The 12110-nt window shown below is 45.5% G+C and overlaps 1 pseudogene; it reads left to right on the forward strand.

Annotated features, from left to right (window-relative positions):
• The first annotated feature begins 1871 nt into the window (after positions 1-1871).
• LOC136323523 (high mobility group protein B2 pseudogene) lies at positions 1872-2599 on the forward strand (annotated as a pseudogene).
• The last annotated feature ends 9511 nt before the right edge of the window (positions 2600-12110 follow it).

A 12110-nucleotide genomic window follows, 5' to 3' on the forward strand; every position in this document is an offset into this window, starting at 1 on the left:
AATCCTTTCCAGGGAGTTCTGAGCTGTGGTCAGCATAAGGAAACAGCTGTCTTGCTTTTAATCTTTGAATTTCAACATGTGTCATTAGGAGGTTCCTCGGGGACTGGCCTCAACCCTTGGAATGGTCTCTGGAATGTGGGCAGATTGTAACAGATCCTGCTTCTGCCTTCCCCTGCGCTGTCCCTACTTGATCCTCATCCCTGGCAGGCTATCCATGCTTTATCTGATCTGGAGTGTTCTGTTCAATCATGCCCTCTGCTAGCCCCCCTCTGACCTTTCCTGGGGCCCACGCTCCCATCCCCAGCCTGCCTTCAGTTGCCTCACTGCTTATCCATATACCTTATCATGGAAGCATAGCATGACCTAGTTCCTCTCCTGCAGGACATACATCAGTCTCCCAGCTCTTCCTGGCTGTCCTAACCCAGTCTTTCCTTCCTGCTGGGCCAGGATGGTGGAAGAAGTGGCCACAGATCTTGTCCTGGAGGGAGCTTGTCATAGCAGGGCGAATCAGTAATGACAATCAGTGAATTCGGTGCTGTATTAAAGAAAAACTAAGTGCTATATTAGATTTAAAACAATAAATAAATAAAGGTCCATAGGCCTAAGGTGGGGTACTGGGAGGAACAGTTTACTGCTAAGCAGAGATCTGGAGACCCAGCACGAGCCTTGGCTCCGCAGGTGAGGTTTGGGAGGAGGAAAAGGCCATCAACAGTTTCTGCTCCATACAAAGTCAAGGAATCTGACTAGTGCAGATGGGCTGGAAAGAGGTGTGATGGGCAGTGGGCATCCAACTGCCTCTGCTGCCCCTGTGAGATGCCCAAGATGGGGATGGTTGCACCAATCAGCAGGCCAGGTGGCTAGGCTGAGGTCTGTCAGCTATGATGGCTGAAACACATTGAACATGGACATTGAACCTAGTCTGGTATCTTTAAGAAAAGGGTTTAGCCTTACCAGGTGGTGGTGCAGTGGATAGAGTCAGACTGGGATGCAGAGGACCTAGGTTCGAAACCCCAAAGTCGCCGGCTTGAACGTGGGCTCATCTGGTTTGAGCAAAGCTCACCAGATTGAGCCCAAGTTAAGCAAGGGGTCACTCTGTCTGCTGTAGCCACCCCCCACCCCCGGTCAAGGCACATATGAGAAAGCAATCAATGAACAACCAAGGTGCTGCAATGAAAATTGATGCTTTTCATCTCTCCCTTCCTGTCTGTCCCTATCTGTTCCTGTCTCTCTCTGTCTCTGTCACACAAAAAAGAAAAAGAAAAAAAGAGAGAGAGAGAAAACAGTTTAGCTCTAGACAGATAGTTCAGTTAGAGAGTTGTCCTGAAGCACAGAGGTTGCTAAGGTTAGATCCCAGGTCAGGGCACATACAGGAGCAGACCCATGCCCCTGTTTCTCTTTCCCTTTCTTATATTCGCTAAAAATTAACAAATATAAAAAAATTTTTAAAGGAGTTAGAAAAAGACAGTGATTTTCATTCTAAAAACACTAATTCCCCACAAATATAATGCATGACAGTAACTCTCGCTTGTTGATCATAGTATGTGGCAGGTGCCTTGTTAAACTCCTGTATGATTTCATTTGAGCCTCACAACAATCTTATGAAGCTTTATCACTATCTTCATTTTATAGAGAAGGAAGCTGGGGAATTTATCCCTAAGAAGGTTAAGTAGCTTTACCAAGGTTCAAATGTAAGTCTGTCTAATCAGAGCTCAAACCTTTACCCACCAGACTCTGTCTATAGTACACATGCTCTTTAAACAGCTCAGATGGGTTGGACCTGGCTGTCGGGCTTTCTTTAATTCTCATTCACATTTACACCAGTCCTCCAGTTTCTGATAAGCGCTTATGAATTTAAATATTTATTAGAGAAACCAGTTCACACCGGAGCTCAGCGAGGGAGGCCTCTCGGACAGACCCGGCCGCACGGCGCAACTCTGAGGAAAACCTACCACCAGATAGACGCCATCTGTCAGCCATGGCGAAGGGAGACCCCAACAAGCCGAGGGGCAAGATGTGCTCGTACGCTTTCTTCGTGCAGACCTGCCGGGAGGAGCACAAGAAGAAGCACCCGGACTCTTCCGTCAACTTCTCCGAGTTCTCCAAGAAGTGCTCGGAGAGATGGAAGACCATGTCAGCAAAGGAAAAGTCCAAGTTCGAGGACATGGCCAAGAGCGACAAAGCGCGCTATGACAGGGAGATGAAGAACTACGTGCCTCCCAAAGGCGACAAGAAGGGAAAGAAAAAAGATCCCAATGCTCCTAAAAGGCCTCCATCTGCCTTCTTCCCGTTTTGCTCTGAACATCGCCCAAAGATCAAAAGTGAACACCCTGGTTTGTCCATTGGGGATACTGCGAAAAAACTGGGTGAAATGTGGTCTGAACGGTCAGCCAAAGATAAGCAACCATATGAGCAAAAAGCAGCGAAGCTAAAGGAGAAATAAGAAAAGAATATTGCTGCATACCGTGCCAAGGGCAAAAGTGAAGTGGAAAAGAAGGGTCCTGGCAGGCCAACAGGCTCAAAGAAGAACTAACCAGAAGATGAGGAGGAGGAGGAAGAGGAAGATGAGGAAGAGGAGGAAGAGGATGAAGATGAAGAATAAATGGCTGTCCTATAATGTGTATGTTTGTATGCTCAGGCAATTGTTTGGCTAAGAATGTGAATTCAAGTGCAGCTCAATATTAGCTTCAGTATAAAAACTGTACAGATTTTTGTATAGCTGATAAGGTTCTTTGTAGAGAAAATACTTTTTAAAAAATGCAGGTTGTAGCTTTCTCAGGGGCTACTGCATACAGTTAGATTTTAAGGCTTCTGATGTTAAATGTTTCTAAATATTTAATGGTTTCTTTAATTTCTTGACTTGTGTATGGTGGCAAAGCAGACTCGGAATTAGTTTCGTCTCAGTAGTAAATTTTGGGTTATTTAGAATGTTGCATTTTATTTTTTAAAAAGTTTTGTAATAAAATTATGTATATTAAAAAATAAATAAATAAATATTTATTTATCAGAAGTTTTTCATCTCTGTAATGGTATATTTCCCAACTTTTTTTTTTCTGATAAAACCAAAAGAGAGAGAAAATATTGGGAAAACCCCATTGTGACAAGAATTTTTCAAATTTTAACTATGTGAGGTGATGGATGTATTAATTAGCCTTATTATAATAATTGTTTTACAATATATATGTATATAATTAAGTTGTACTTTTTTTTTTCTTCTTTTCCAAGTGAGGGGGGCAGATAGAGAGACAGACTCCTACATGCACCCTGGCCAGGATTCACGTGGCAACCCCCATCTGGGGCCAACACTTTACCCATCTGGGGGCATGCTCCCAACCCAGCTATTTTTAGCTCCTGAGGTAAAGGCTTCATGAAGCCATTCTCAGTGCCCAGGGCCAATGCACTCAAACCAATCGAGCTGTGGCTGCAGAAGGGGAAGAGAGAAAGAGAGAAGAGGGAGCGGGAGTGGTGGAGAAGCAGATGGTCACTTCTCTTGGGTGCTGGCCAGGGCCAAGTTGTACTTCTTAGACTTACATAGTATGGCCCTGGCTGACAAAGTTGTCCCTGGGTGCTGAGTATGGCTCTGTGGCCTTGCTTCAGGTGCTAAAATAGCTTGGTTGCCAAGCAACGGAACAGAGGCCCAGATGGGCAGAGCATCACCTGTTAGGGGGCTTGCCAGGTAGATCCCAGTAGGGGTGCATGCAAAAGTCTGTCTCTGCCTCCCACCTCTCACTTAATAATAATAATAATAATAATAATAATAATAGAAAAACTTAACTAATGTTATATGCCAATTATGTCTCAATAAATAGGTTATTAGGTAAGGTTTAGGAATCTTTTGTTATAAAGAGAGAGTTTTGATGCAATGGACTTTTCTGTAGAGAGTTTATCATTTAATGACTTTAAGTATAAAACTTTCCCTAACATTTTGTGTCACATGCTGTTGAGAGATTTACCTTTGTTCACCAAGCATTAACCAATTGGGAAATGGTTTCCATTTGACAAAGAGGCCCAAAGCAGACAGTGCATGTCCGCTTTAATTTTTCAAAACAATGCCTGACCAGGCGGTGGCTCAGTGGATAGAGCGTTGGACTGGGATGCGGAAGGACCCAGGTTCGAGACCCCGAGGTCGCCAGCTTCAGCGCGTGTTCATCTGGCTTGAGCAAAAAGCTCACCAGCTTGGACCCAAGGTTGCTGGCTCAAGCAAGGGGTTACTCGGTCTGCTGAAGGCCTGCAGTTAAGGCACATATGAGAAAGCAATCAGGCCCTGGCCAGTTGGCTCAGTGGTAGAGCGTCGACCTGGCGTGCGGGTGTCAGCCTGGCGTGCGGGAGTCCCAGGTTCGATTCCCGGCCAGGGCACACAGGAGAAGCGCCTATCTGCTTCTCCACCCCTCCCCCTCTTCTTCCTCTCTGTCTCTCTCTTCTCCTCTTGCAGCCAAGGCTCCATTGGAGCAAAGTTGGCCTGGGTGCTGAGAATGGCTCTGTGGCTTCTGCCTCAGGTGCTAGAATGGCTCTGATTGCGGCAGAGTGACTCCCCAGATGGGCAGAGCATCGCCCCCTGGTGGGCATGCCAGGTGGATCCCGGTCAGGCGCACGCGGGAGTCTGTCTGACTGCCTCCGCGTTTCCAACCTCAGAAAAATACAAAAAAAAAAGAAAAAGAAAAAAAAGAAAGAAAGAAAGAAAGAAAGCAATGAACAACTAAGGTGTCGCAACAAAAAACTGATGATTGATGCTTCTCATCTCTCTCCGTTCCTGTCTGTCTATTGCTCTCTCTGATTTTCTCTCTGTCCCTGTAAAAAAAAAATTTTTTTCCAAAAAAAAAAAAAAGAACAACAAAAAACCTTCCATTATGTCTGGCTTAACCTTTAAAATCAGCTAAGTAACATGGAGAATGGAGACTGCCATAAAACTATATTTATACTAGTAACTGGGACTAATATAGATCTCAGAGTTTTTAGTGACTTCTTCTGACCTCTGCTGGGAACACTGGAGATTGCATGGCCCCCAGGTCCTTCAAAGCAACCAGCAAAATTAGAATTTTAGAGTTGAAGTTTGCAGAATGTGTCATTTAAATTCCTCATCTCAGAGATAAAGAAAGAAAGTCCTGGTGGGTTTATGTGACTTGTCCAAGGTCACTCAGTCACGTGGTAGCATATTTAGGACCAGCACCACCTAGAAATACATTATCTCCCAATAAAACACAGATGCGCAAACATTGATGAACTCCGTTGGGACGAATGCTCTATGGACTAGCTATAGAGAACCATCGTTACTAAAAATGGAAACAGTTACATAGACAAAGTGGTTGATAAGCAAGAATAAAAATTAGGATTATTTGCACAAGGTCATCTCTTCTTCTCCCATATCCTGTAATCCCATAATTACTTTCAGTCATTGATGATATTTATAAAGTAACAGATATTCCGAGAATTCATTCTCACACAAGCTCTTTTTTGGTTGCAGATTTCTCTTCTGATTATGGTTTGTTATAATTCGTTTGCAATTCTAGAGGAAATTTCAACTGACTAGAAGAGAGAAAACTGCCAGGGTTAAGAGGATTGCTCCTTTAAAGAGCTATAGCTGCAAAGGCATGTGGGACCCAAGAGAGATATCCAAGGGTCTCTGGTACTTCTGCTAGGAGACCCAAGTCTCCACTTTGAGGCATAGCTAGGGCAGAAAGCTTAATGATCACTGAAATAACTAGTCAATGAAGTCCACATTTTAAAAGGCCCAAGTACATAGCTTTATCTAGATTAGTGAAATATCATTTGAAAGAAAATATTTGGAGACATATAATTAGTGGCTACTTAACATCTCTGAGTCTCAATGTCCTCGGCTGTAAAACAGCACTCAAAAATGATACCTTCCCAGAGAGTTGTTTGAGAATAAACGAGGCTGAATATGTGCAAATTCTTAGTGTGTGTGTGTGTGTGTGTGTGTGTGTACCAATTCTTAGCAAGTAACTGGGACAACAGTCCAAGGGGCAGGATAGTGTTTGGTTTCACACATGATATTAAATATACCATATCATAATGGTGGAAGTTACACTAGTTTGGTTTTACCCACAAAAAAGTACTCATTTAGGTATTTATCATGAAGAAAGTATCAATTCTATCCCTTTAAAGACCAAATAAAATAGCCCAAAATGGACAAGAGATGTATTCCCAAATCCTTTATATTTATTTTATTTATTTTATTTTTATTTTTTGTATTTTTCTGAAGCTGGAAACAGGGAGGCAGACAGACTCCCGCATGCGCCCGACCGGGATCCACCCGGCACGCCCACCAGGGGGCGATGCTCTGCCCATCCGGGCATGGCTCTGCTGCAACCAGAGCCACTCTAGTGCCTGAGGCAGAGGCCACAGAGCCATCCCCAGTGCCCCGGCCATCTTTTGCTCCAATGGAGCCTTGGCTGCGGGAGGGGAAGAGAGACAGAGAGGAAGGAGAGGGGGAGGGGTGGAGAAGCAGATGGGCGCCTCTCCTATGTGCCCTGGCCGGGAATGGAACCCGGGACTTCAGCACGCCAGGCCGACGCTCTACCACTGAGCCAACCGGCCAAATCCTTTATAAGAAGTGGGCAAAAGAGTCTGACCAGGCGGTGGCACAGTGGATGGAGCATCGGACTGGGATGTGGAGGACCTGGGTTCGAGACCCTGGGGTCACCAGCTTGAGCATGGGCTCATCTGGTTTGAGCAAAAGCTCACCAGCTTGGGCCCAAGGTCGCTGGCTTGAGCAAAAGGTTACTCGGTCTGCTGAAGGCCCACGGTCAAGGCACATATGAGAAAGCAATCAGTGAACAATGAAGGTCTCACAATGAAAAACTGATGATTGATGCTTCTCATCTCTCTCCATTCCTGTCTGTCTGTCCCTGTCTATCCCTCTCTCTGATTCTCTCTCTCTGTCCCTGTAAAAATAAAACAAACAAACAAAACAAAACAAAACAAACAAACAAAAGAAGTGGGCAAAAGATCCCCACGCTGATAATTTTTTGTTTGCTTTTTGTAGTTTTGTTGTGCCTTCTCCACAATAAAAAGTCCTCTTAAAACGTGGCAGCCAAATTGATTGAGTCTGTGTGTGTGTGGTGTCGGTGGGTATCTGTGTAAATACTCCACAGGTTCTTGCTTAGCACAGTTCTCTGTGAAGAAAAGAATCTGTGTCAGTGAGAGACTGCAGAGGCGATGCGTCCCTGAGCTGATGACTTCAACCCAGTCTCTCTTTCACTGCATGAGAGAGGGGAAGCGTAATGCCTTCCCATACAACAGAGAGCGGAAGTCACAGAGGGGGCTCTATTGAGAAAGAGCTAAGAGAATAGGACTCGAGCTTGGAAATCCTTCAAGCTGAGCAGTGCTGAACTGATCAGTTTTATGATTTATCTCCTCCCATAGGAAGTTTTTGTTTGTTTGTTTAATTTTATTTATGGATTTTAGAGGAGAGAGAGAAAGGATAGGCGGAGCGGGAAGCATCAACTTGACCAGGCAAGCTCCTTTGGGGTTTTGAACTGGCAACCTCAGCATTCCAGGTAGATGCTTTATCCACTGTGCCATCACAGGTCAGGCCCATAAGAAGATTTTGTTTGCACAGTGTTTTTTATTTTTGTGGATGAAAAATATCTGCTGAACACAAATTTAATCTCAGTCCCTACTTTTACATAGGAAGAAATAGAAAGACTCACAGACCTGAAATGATTTAGCACTAAATTAGAGGCAGAGCCAAAAACAATAGCCCAGGATCTGTGTTAGTTAGAGGTCTTGGTGGCCCATTATAGATGCCAGTTCTGGATAGCTTAAGCAAAGGCTCACAGAGGCTGTCAGAATGGGTGGGACCCTGACAGTCAGACTTGGAAATGGCAAGAACCAAGAGTGCTCTTGAAGGCCAAGATGCTCGTCAAAGTTCACAGAGAGTCCAGAAATTGTCTCATAACCAGAGGAATCCTTTCAAGATATTGATGCCTCCTCCACCTTGGCTACAATGGATGGTGCCAACCTACCCCTCTTAGTCTCACATCACTTGCTCAAGATTTCGAGTGCCAGGAGGGAGTCCCTAGTTGACTGAGCTGGGGTCACATATTCATGCTGTGGCTGAACTGAAGCCAGGGGAGACAGGTCTGGCCCCTCGAGCTCCCGCTCCCGTGAGAGCATCACCATTCTACCCACCACAATCGGGGAGGGATAATGTCCCAAAAGGAAACTGGGGATGCTGTTTACAGGGAATGAATGTGGCAGCCAATGAATGGGTAACTGCAGGGAGTCTGAAGGCATAAAGTAGATCCTGGCCATGTGGATAAACTGCTCCAAACAGAAAGAGACCCTGCAGGGAGAAAGGGATCCCTGTTGATATTAAAGCTGGCTGTGACCTTCCCCAGGTTAAACCTCTTTTCTGCTGTCACACCCTTGGTGCAGCTGGGAAAACCTCTGACAGTAGTCTATGTACTCTTCAACGACTCATCACCAACTAAAAACTGGTTTCTTATTACTAAGGCTGTAAATAATAATAGTTCTGTGTTTTTCAACCTGTGTGCTGCAGGAATTTTTAAAACATGTAATACTTGACTATTTAATCAAAGACACTGACCTCTTTTTCCTTAGATTAAAAAAAAAAAGTCAACAGCCATCGCAACAATAGCCATCTGGTATGAATGAATCAAAATTATGCCTATTTTTTTTGTCAGATCTGCAAAAAATATACCATATTTTTTGGTGTGCCACAGAATTTTAGTAATTAGTTTATGTGCCATAAGATGAAAAAGGTTGAGAATCACTGCTATAGTTTGTAATACTATAAACGAATTCTATACCCATTGCTAAACAGTCCTTTTTATTTTTCTGAGATAAAGGGTTTATTTATTTAGTCATGTGCTAGCCAGCAAAAGGACTGGGTCCTGGGGTGTGCAGTCTGACCCACCAGCAGCAGTGCTAGATGGAGAATACCACGTGCCCCAACAACAGCTCTTTTAAATTAAAAAAAAATTTTTTCTGTATTTTTCTGAAGCTGGAAACGGGGAGAGACAGTCAGACAGACTCCCGCTTGCGCCTGACCGGGATCCACCTGGCACGCCCACCAGGGGTCGACGCTCTGCCCACCAGGGGGCGATGCTCTGCCCCTCCGGGGCGTCGCTCCGCCACGACCAGAGCCACTCCAGCGCCTGGGGCAGAGGCCGAGGAGCCATCCCCAGCGCCCGGGCCATCTTTGCTCCAATGGAGCCTTGGCTGCGGGAGGGGAAGAGAGAGACAGAGAGGAAGGAGAGGAGGAGGGGTGGAGAAGCAGATGGGCGCTTCTTCTGTGTGCCCTGGCCGGGAATCGATCCCGGGACTTCTGCACGCCAGGCTGATGCTCCACCACTGAGCCAACCGGCCAGGGCCTAAATTTAAATTTTTTAAGTGTACTTATTGATTTCAGAGAGAGAGGAAAGAAGAGAAAGACAGACAGAAACATCAGTTTGATTCTGTATGTGCCCTGACCAGGGCTCATCAAACTGGCAACCTGAAGCAAATTGCTTCAGGACAATGCTCCAACCAACCAAGCCATCTGGCCAGTGCACAACAACAGCTCTTTTAGTATAGTACCTCTTAAAATAAAGGGCTGGGTCCAAGGTCAGGATAAAGAACAGGTCAGGTCAGGGTTCTCCAGAGAAACGGAACCAGGAGAATGTACTGTAGATCTCCATAGAGAGGGGGATGTGTTTTAAGGAACTGGTTCAAGTCCAAAATCTCTAGGGTAGGCACTCAGGCTGGAGATCAGGGAAGAGCTTCAGCAAGAGCCCCATGTTGTCTTTTGGAAGAAATCCCTCTTCTTCTGGGGAAGTCAGTCTTCTTGGTATTAAGGCCTTCAATTGATTAGCTGAAGCCCAAGCTATCATGGAGGGTAATCTGCTTTACTCCAAGTCTACTGATTTAAATGTTGATTTCATCTATAATTTACCTTTGAAGAATCATCTAGAAAAATGTTTGACCAAATATCTGGGTACTCTTAACCTAACCAAGTTGACTCATGAAATTAACCTTCACAGATGGGTTTCAAAAAAAGCTGGGAAGATTGAAGTGATTTTATAGACTGCTGTGGCTACAATGTGACCTTGGGTGGCCACTTTGAGCTTCAGTTTCTTTATCTCTAAGACGAAGAATTTGAGGTGGGTGACCTCAAGGGTTTGAGGGTAAAATAGCAAAGTAAGTATAAGCATTAAATTTATCCCCTCCTCAATTCTCATGGGGAATTTCCAATAGAGGTCCAAAGGTAAAGACTTGCATCGGTAAGGACCTGGAAACCAGGTGAAAGTTTTTGGGGAATTTCCAACCTCACACCCATTTCTTCCTTCCCAGCTTTTATTCTGGTTCCCATCTTCCCTTACGTAGCCCATATGCTGTGAGAAAAACTGACCTCATGCCCAATGCCAGGCACCGGCCTGCTGGGCTTAAGGAAGTTTTTCGCCCCCTAACATTGATTGGTTCAGAAGCCCAGTTAATGAACACACAGCACTTCCTTGAACATGGGCATAGGTCCACAAAAGAGCTGCTAACCAGTTGGAGCAGATAAGATGTAAAGAGATGTCAGCTGGAAGCTTCCAAAAAAATTACACCTTTTTTTTGCCAGAAAAGACCATCTGTCTTCCTCTGTCACGTGAGGATTAGAATCATGGCAGCCATCTTGCTACCAGCTGCAGGTGAGTCCAACTCTGGGGAAGGATCAGCCTGAGGAATCCCTAGAGCCAAAGCTGGTGCCCTGGTGGGATCACGTATGACCACCCCCTAGGATGGATTTTTACCAGTTATGGGATCCAATAAATCCTCTTTATTTTTAAACCAGTTTGAATGGGATTTCAGTAGCTTGTAACAAGGGTACCATTGAAATGCTTCTGGAATTGGTACTCAGCAACTCTGACAGAATCCTTTTCCTCTCCCACTGTGGAGGATAAGGGAGGGCAACACAACAAGCAGGAAGCCAGTACAGCAAGGCTTTCTCTCTGAGCAGACAGCTGCACCAGGCATCCGCCAGGACATCCATCCTGTGGGGCTTTCTCCCAAGTGAGCAAACAAGGAGATATTACTGTATCTATGAAAAGATGCTGCAAATAAAAATTTTTAAAAAGAGCACCTCCTTGGGAAATTCGGAAGAATTCTCCAATTTGAAGCAAATGTATACAACATTTTATAAAATGTATGATGTCATTCATGGATGTTATTGTTTTGTTTGTTTTATTCAGTGAAAGGAGGGGAGGCAGAGACAGTCTCCTGCATGTGCCCCAACTGGTATACACATGGCAAGCCCACTAGGGGGTGATGCTCTGTCTATCTGGGGTGTTGCTCCATTGCATGTGCCCCAACCGGGATACACACAGCAAGGCCACTAGGGGGTGATGCTCTGTCCATCTAGGGTGTTGCTCCATTGCTCAGCAACTGAGCTCTTCTTAGCACCTGAGGTGGAGGCTATGAAGCCATCCTTAGCACTGGGGCCAACTTGTTCCAATCAATTGAGCCATGGCTGCAGGAGGGGAAAAGAGAGAAAGAAGCTAGAGCAGCGGTTCTCAACCTGTGGGTCGCGACCCCAGGGGGGGCGGGCCACGATGGCTTTAGGCGACCCCTGTGTTTTGGTCGTTCGACCCCCGCCGGGGTCGCGACCCACAGGTTGAGAACCGCTGAGCTAGAGGGAGAGGGGTGGAGAAGCAGAGGGGCACTTCTGTGTGCCCTGACTGGGAATCAAACCCAGACATCCACATGCCAGGCTGATGCTCTACCACTGAGCCAACCAGCCAAGGCTGGGTGTTATTGTTTAATCTGCTCAGCATCCCACTCTCATCTCTTTTGATAATTGGCCTCATGCCATGGACACAGGTCTAGGGATGAGACCCGGGCTAGACCAGTGAGTTTGCCCTTGAGATGTTTCTCTGAAGCAAGAAAGAGAAATTCCATCACCTCTTGGGTTACAGAGCTGAAAGGGTGTGAATTTGCTGTGACTGGTGTTCATGTTTCTCACCGGGAGGCAAATACTAAACTGCAATAGGAGAAAATGAAGTCAGTAAGGCTAAGGGCAGGGGTGTGGGGAAGGAAAGGGAGGAGAAAGAGAGAGGGAAGATTTGACCTGGCCCCATAAAGCTCCTGGTTCATCTCTCTCTGAGGTCCTT

This window comes from Saccopteryx bilineata, chromosome 2 (genome assembly GCF_036850765.1).
Source record: "Saccopteryx bilineata isolate mSacBil1 chromosome 2, mSacBil1_pri_phased_curated, whole genome shotgun sequence".
NCBI lineage: Eukaryota > Metazoa > Chordata > Mammalia > Chiroptera > Emballonuridae > Saccopteryx > Saccopteryx bilineata.